Source organism: Carlito syrichta, unplaced genomic scaffold, assembly GCF_000164805.1.
Source record: "Carlito syrichta isolate Samal-C Ts95f unplaced genomic scaffold, Tarsius_syrichta-2.0.1 Scaffold305696, whole genome shotgun sequence".
NCBI classification, from domain to species: Eukaryota; Metazoa; Chordata; class Mammalia; order Primates; family Tarsiidae; genus Carlito; species Carlito syrichta.
Window position 1 is genome coordinate 382,849 of NW_007249792.1, and position 7,663 is coordinate 390,511.

Genomic DNA, 7,663 nt, shown 5'->3' on the forward strand with positions numbered 1-7,663 from the left:
CAGCCACTGCACTCCAGTCTGGGTGACAGAGTGAGATTCCAACTCAAAAAAAAAATAGAGTTATGTTAATTGGTATTTTTATTTATTGCCTTTATGCTGAGGTGAAACATAAATCAATAAGTACCATGTAAAAGAGTTGAGATTATTACAAATGTGTTTTATTTTTCAATCACATAGTATATGGGAATACTATGTGATTGAAAAATAAAACACATTTGTATTTATCTCAACTCTATTTTATACAGAATGTCATCATCTCAAAACTTGTTAAAACAGATAAACCAAAAATATACAATGAGCAGAACTGAACAGAAAACAAAATCAATAACATTGTGAATGTCTTCTTATCCTGTATTAATGTTTTATTTTGGTACTCAATACATTCATCACTTTTTTAGGATTGTTATTTCCTACTCTAAATATTTCCTCAACATAATTCTCATTAGTCTAATATATTTCTATATAAATTACATGAAAATAGGTCTACTTTTTTTTCCATTATATCTCGCTCAGGAGGCAGTGTCATCTAAATGACAGGATGACTATGCTTATACCAAAAGGAAATTTATAAAATTCAGATATCTGAATTTTCAGATTTTCAGTATTTTTGATGATCAATGATTCCTATTCATTTAATTTATTTTACTTCAGATAAGTGCCTATATACTGGACCTTTGAAGACAACAAATGTATCATGACAAGAAAAAGTCAATAATCTTTATAGCAGATTTAATTTTCTCTCCAGTCAAAATGTTACTTCTAAGGAGGACAACTTTAGATTGTCCTATTCAAAAAATTCAGGATGTTATTGTTCTTTTGATTGTAATCTTCAACAGTAAGAAACTATATAAAAGATACTTCTTTCTAGGATAACTGCTTCCATGATACATTATTTCTAGATTTTTAGGCACTGAATCACAAATACACTTCTACAAATTTTGATAGAGTTGTAGTTTGGCTTAAACAAAAATAAAAATTACAAGAATTCTTATAGGAAGCCATGAACTATACTGTGTGAGTACTCAGGCCAAATCCTATGTGAGAAAGAAGTCACAAAACTTGATCTGCTTTCTGCGCACATGAGTTCAGGATATTTGCTACAATATCCTTCAAATTGATTTAGCCAATAATCTGAAAATGCCATAAAGCTGTACAGTGATAAAGAAACAAGGCTCCGGTACTAAACTTCCTATGTTTTTGAGCAAGTTACTTAACCTCTCTGTTCCTTAATTTCCTCATATGTAAAAAAGCAACAATTATAGTACCTGCTACCAAGAGTTGCCATGGAAATCAATTGAGTTGATATATGTATTTGAAATAAGTGACAGAGAAAATATTCAATAAATTCCAATTATAAGTAGTAGTAGCATTAAGTTTGAATCACTATTTATAAGAAACACATCAATTTATGTTTTATATATATATATATATCTTTTAAGTGGTATTCTCACTCTGTCATACAGGCTGGAGGGCAGTGGCATGTTCACAGCCACCGCCGCCTCAACCTGCTGGGCTTAGGCGATCCTTCTGCCTCAGTCTTCCAAATAGCTGGAACCACAAGCACACGCCATCACGCTCAGCTAATTTTTTGATTTATTGTAGAGACGAGGTCTTGCCAAGTTGCCAAGGCGGATCTTGCACCCCTGGGTTCAGGCAATTCTCTTACCTCGGCCACCCAAAGTGCTGGCATTACAGGCTTGAGCCACCATGCTAAGCCCATACTTTTTTTAATTTAGAGAACTAGATCCCTAAAATTTTCTACACATAATCTTAAATCCTAATCTCAGATATATTGTTCATACAACAATAGCAAAATGCAAGATGTTTGAGGTGAGTAAAACAAATAAGTCATTAAAAAAACTCAGAAGAATCTTGAAAAGTAAAATCATACAAGAACAGGCAGATAACTGAAAACAAGAGAGTAGGTGACAGATATTTGGAAACGGGGGTGCTGAGCATGCTGACCTGACATTTACTGAGCCTCCCTAGGTATCACATACAGAGAGGTGACACAGTTGGCAGGTGGTGCTACTTGCCCAGAAAGAGGAACAGCTTCCATCATGAGGAAGCAAATAAAGGGAGAGGGATATTATTCAGGAAAAAATATCAACCCATGTTAGATCAGAGGTTAGGGTTAAAAAATTCCAGGAGCTGAGAACTTGGAAGAGAACATAGAATCAAAGGTTAGAAAAGACATAGACTGCCTTGATTCTTTCTAAAATCCAAGCATTTCACAAAGTTTGTTTCTCACCTCAGGGATGTGATTCATGGTTATGCAAGTTTCCTGGAAAATATCAAGGGAAAGGTATAGATTGGGCTGCAGGATAGACATACAACAAATACCTCTTGAATAAATAAAATACATAGACTAAAGCAATAAAATATGACTGGATTCATGACCTCTGGGTCTCAGTAATTGGAGTCTGGACCCTGGATCTGTCATTTTTAGATGTACTTGGCAAGTGCCTTTATCTCTCTGAACTCCAGTGTCCTCATCTGTAAAATCAGGATAATAGTATTACCTACATCATTGGGTTGTTGTGAGGTTTAAACTGGTAACATACAGAAAAGTGCTTAAAAGAGTCCATGAGCTTCAGTGACATTGATTACATGGGTTAACTATTATGATGACATGGGGCAAGACATCAATTTTCAGTCAGCAAAGTTCGAATAATTCCTTACATAAGGAGGAAAAAATAGAGGACTTAATATTAATGCATTTGATATGTAATTGTTTTTATAGAATCTACTTAAATTACTTAAGCACAGAAATACAACAATAAATTTAGACATTTTAAGAAAAATAATTTGCGTATGCAGGATAATTTTGGATTATATGAACTGGAATACTGAAAAACATTGGTCCAGTTTTTGGGATATGATATTGATAAACACCTGATGTGCTAGAAATGGAAAGGAAGACAATGTGAGAAATACTTAAAGGATCTGAGATACTTCTATATGGGTTTGGGCTTAATATAAAGAGAAGATTGAGGTAAATTTCTTCTAAAGTTGTAAGCTAAGAATAGAAAAGACGAATATGCCTTTACTACCTTTGAGAGAATCAAAAGGGAAATTTCTTTATCAGAGAGATTACTCAGATGTTGATAGATTAAATTCAAATCAAAGAAGAAATGTCCCACAAGCATGTAAAACTAGATAACCTAATTTTGCCATTAAAATATCAAATTTATAGGTAGAGGTGTCCAATTTTCTCATGGATTATGGTGTGAAGCTCTGGGAAGAGATACAATCTCTGAGGAAGAGTATATCTAAAGTGAAAAGCAAAGCATAGAGATGCACTAGTTGTTAGATACAAAAAAATGAACCCTACCATTAACACTGAAGATGATTCATGATGTGTAGGAAACAGCATGACAGTGTGAAGAGTGTACTGATTTGGGGTGAGATATTTCTGAGTTGAAATTTCAGTTTCATTGCTTACTATGCATTTTCTTGGGAAAGCGAACTTCATTTCTCCCAGTTTCAACTTCTTCATCTTTGAATTGGTAATAATATTACATAGTCCCAAGGATATTCCACCAGCATACAGTAGAGGATCAATGTATGTCCTTTTCAGCCAGAGACACTGTTGACTGTCAACCTAATAGATACTGTCCTTTTCTTCCATCTTAACAGAGCCATTCTGTGCTAACCAGAGTCATCCCATTCCCCTAGCCAGCGAGTAGTTTAAATGTGGGCATGTGAACAATTCTGGTAAGTGAAATTTAAAAAAAGGCCTTCTGCTGGGCTCCTGAAAAAGGCTTCCTGGACCTTAAAAACTGACCACAAAAATGAAGTGTTTTTTTTTTTCTTCTTTGATACTTTCAGCAATTGCATCTGTAAAGAAAGTTGCTAGATGAGAATGGCAAGAAGAAATGTAGAAAAAAGGCCGGGCACATTGGCTCACGCCTATAATCCCAGCACTTTGGCAGGCCCAGGTGAGAGGATTGTCTGAGCTCACTGGTTCGAGACCAACTGGGGCAATTGGGTGAGATCTTATCTCTACAATAAATCATAAAAAATTAGCTGGGTGTGGTGGTGCGTGCCTATAGTTCCAGCTACTTGGAAGGCTGAGGAAGAAGAATCCCCTGAACCCAGAGTTGAGGCTGCAGTGGCCATGAGTATGTCACTGCACTCCAACCTGGGCAACAGAGTGAGACTCAAAAAAAGAAATGTAGAGAAAAATCTGAGTCTTTTAATAAGTCATTAAATCATAAGTCACTGAACTAACCTAACCCTAGAACTGCACTTTTATTGGACTATTCTGTTATATGAGATTAAAAAAAAATTCTTGCAGTTTTTAGGCACTCTGAATTGAGATTTTCTTTTTCTATTGTAGAAATCCATAGTCACTGATACCTCTTTTGAGTGTTCACTGTTTCCAACTACCACTTTTTCACCCTTTCTGTCAGTTTGTTTTTCAAAACATTCTTTCCACGCTCCTTTCTTTTCTAATATCTATTGAAATAAAACCAAGTGTGATCTTAGCAGGGAAAACAGATTCAATTTAATTTTGTTTTCAAGTAACATACAATTGCAGTTCTTCTCTACCTGTTTCACTAGAAAATTATCAACTTACAGCATTAATTCAGATACCAGAGGGAGCAATAACCTAATCAATCTAAGATTTTTCTGGTCCAAGGATTTTCATCTATTTTTCTGAGCCATAAAGCACCTTAAAATTTAATTACCTGTAGCTCATTGAAAGTTGACAGCTCTTAACCAGGGAAGATGTACTTTAGAAATGCCCTGGTTGTGATAAGAGCCTAGGGTCTTTTATTAAAATGTTATTTAAATTGCTGTTAGTAGCCCTTATTGAACTTGGGGCTTGGGAAAATGAAATTTTTTTAAAAAAAATAAAGGATGAGTTTAATGAAATGAGAATTTTGTCTATAAAAAAAATGACCCAAGAATCTATCATTCTAGTTTAATGTAGATCCAACTTAAGTAAATGAATGATTCAATGATTTGGTCACAGTTGTAGGAAATGACTGGTTTAATGATTTGGCTACAACAAGGGAAGAAAATCACAATTACTAGCCGCCATCTAAGCAAGTCAAAGAATAGCACCATCCTACATTTCTTTAAATCTTAATGATGCCATCCTTTGTACAGCATAAGAGGTACAGTTATTAGTGTTGTTCTCAGGACATGCTCAACTAACTGAGAAGGGACTTTGACTGAAAGTACATAGTATTAGAAAATGCAGCAGCCCTACAAAGGGCAATATAGGTAAATTAATCCCTGGGAATTTATCCTGGTAAACAGCATAAAAATTAAAAAAATACTGCATGCTTTTATCCTGAAATCCACACTTTGTAGAGCACCATGATGGAAAATTCCTGTAATGTCTTCTAAACTAATGTCCCCCATGGGAAATTTTGCAACACAAATATGCTTACCTCAAATTCATGTGTTCACATGAACTTTTCTTTGTAATGGAAACCACTCTGAGCACTGAAAATTTAATCAAAGCTGGAAGAACAATAGCTTTCCCCAAAATACAAACCCTGGCAATATAAGCTTCTGGGTATACTTGATTATAGTCAATACATTATTATAGCAATTATAATATAGTTTAATATACAGTAATATATTGAATACGTCTGTCAATAACACTTGGTGCCTAGTCATATGTGAACTAACCTTTGTTCTCTGGTAAGAGATCAAAACTATCTGAACATTTCTGAGATGACTAAGTCATTAAGAATCTCATTCATGTGCTCAGAAATGTGATCTTGATAGAGAGGTGGAGAGTATATGGTTCTCTTTTATGAATAATATACAATCATCCCTTGGTACCTGTGTGGGGTTGGGTCCAGGACCCCCTGCAGATACCAAAATCTACAAATGCTCAAGTATCATATATAGCACAGCATAGTATTTGCACATAACCTACATACATCCTCCCATATACTTTAATTATCCCTGTAAAATGCAAATGCTATATAAATAGCTGTTATACTGCATCGCTTTTAAAATATGTATTATTTTTATTGTAATATTGCTATTTTTAAAAAATATTTTTGATTGGTGTTTGGTTGAATCCACAGATATGGAACTATGGGTACAAAGAGCCAACTGTACACCTGTTAGACTATACAGTAGGGGAACACATTCACTCAGAATACTACATTATCTTTGGTTCAAAAATAGGTAAAAGGTTACTTAATTAAATATCAATTTCCAGAATTATCTCAATTAGAAGCATATGCAATAATTACTCATTAATTGAAAGTTCATGATGCACAGTTAATTATTCAATATGCACATGTTGAGCCTTTATGCCAGTAAACTTGACACTTTTTGTACAAATAAGAGGACACAATGTAAAGGTACCATGCCCTCATAACATCAACATTTACCTTACATTCTGTCATTCTGTTTGGTCAGTCCAACATGACATTCTCCTCATCATCAACCTCAGATCTGCTTCAGGCAAAATGCACATCTATAGATTTCAAAGTAAATCCTTAGGATACCTTTTACTTTGGAGATATTGCCACTGACAGGCTAATTTCCTCTCCTGAAAGTCTTATCTCAGAAGAATTTTAACTAGAGTGGGCTCAAATGACCCTGCCTCTCCCTGAGGCTCACTGTTTTGAAACTGGGTTAGAAACTGAACTTCACCTACCCTTTAGAAAAAAACAAAAAAAACAAACAGGCAGAACAAAGACAAGAGTAGTAAAACTTCAGCAGATTGAAACTGTAGCTCCTAATTCTTAATGTAAACAGAGACCAGAAGGCATATTGTTAAAAACCATTTTTGCTAAAAAATATTAGCCTCAAACAGCAACCACCTGTGGGCTTACCAGTAGGAGTAAGAGTTCTACATGCTTTGTAAACTTATGTCATGTAATTTTCTTGCAAAGCCGTTTAATTGGGTTCCAGTATTTTCCTAGTCCTGTCCATAAAATAAAACAAAAATTCAGCAAATTTGAGCAATCTACCCAAGATCACACAGTAAAAACTAGAAGAGGCAAGATTCAGGATTCAAAGCAAGGTCAGTTAATCGGTGAACTCAATCAAACTCTCTTGCTCTTCTAACCAGACTGGCAACTTCCACAATTATTAGTAGGTTTCTATCAAGATTTTAATTAAAATTAAATTTCAATCAAGAATTTAATTAAAATTTAATTAAATTCTTGCTCTGGGGCACAGGCTGGAGTGCAGTGGCACAGTCGCAGCTCGCTGTAATATCGACCTCCTGGGTTCAAGCAATAATCCTACCTCAGTTTCCCAAGTAGTTGGAACTACAGGTGCATACCACCAGGCCTGTCTAATCTATCATGTCTTTGCCCAGCATACAAGTCTGTGTAGTAGGAAATGTAGCATAAGAAATGTGTCAGCCTTTCAAATTTTCTTTGCCGGTCAGGGAGAGTTGGAGAATACAATCCAAACAGTTTAAGAACAATCAAATTCTCAGTGATGCTTTTCCGACTAAACCACTATAGCCGGTCTGAGAAGCTGCATGAGAGTGGGATAAGACATGGCCTCATACAGAAGATAGAAGGTTCAACTTTTCTATGTTTGTTTTTGGGCGTGATTGGTTACAAAGAAGCAAAATGCCAAATGGATAAAAAAAAAAAAAAAAAAAAAAAAAAAAAGGGTGCCAGGCTTGGTGGCTCAGCCCTGTAATACCAGCGCTTTGGGAGGCTGA

At 35.2% G+C, this 7,663-nt stretch overlaps 1 protein-coding gene across 2 annotated transcripts in view; it reads right to left on the reverse strand.

Moving 5' to 3' along the window:
- SEMA3C (semaphorin 3C) overlaps positions 1-7,663 on the reverse strand; it is a 181,838-nt gene that overhangs the window by 99,137 nt on the left and 75,038 nt on the right. The gene's annotated exons all lie outside the window — the stretch shown is intronic.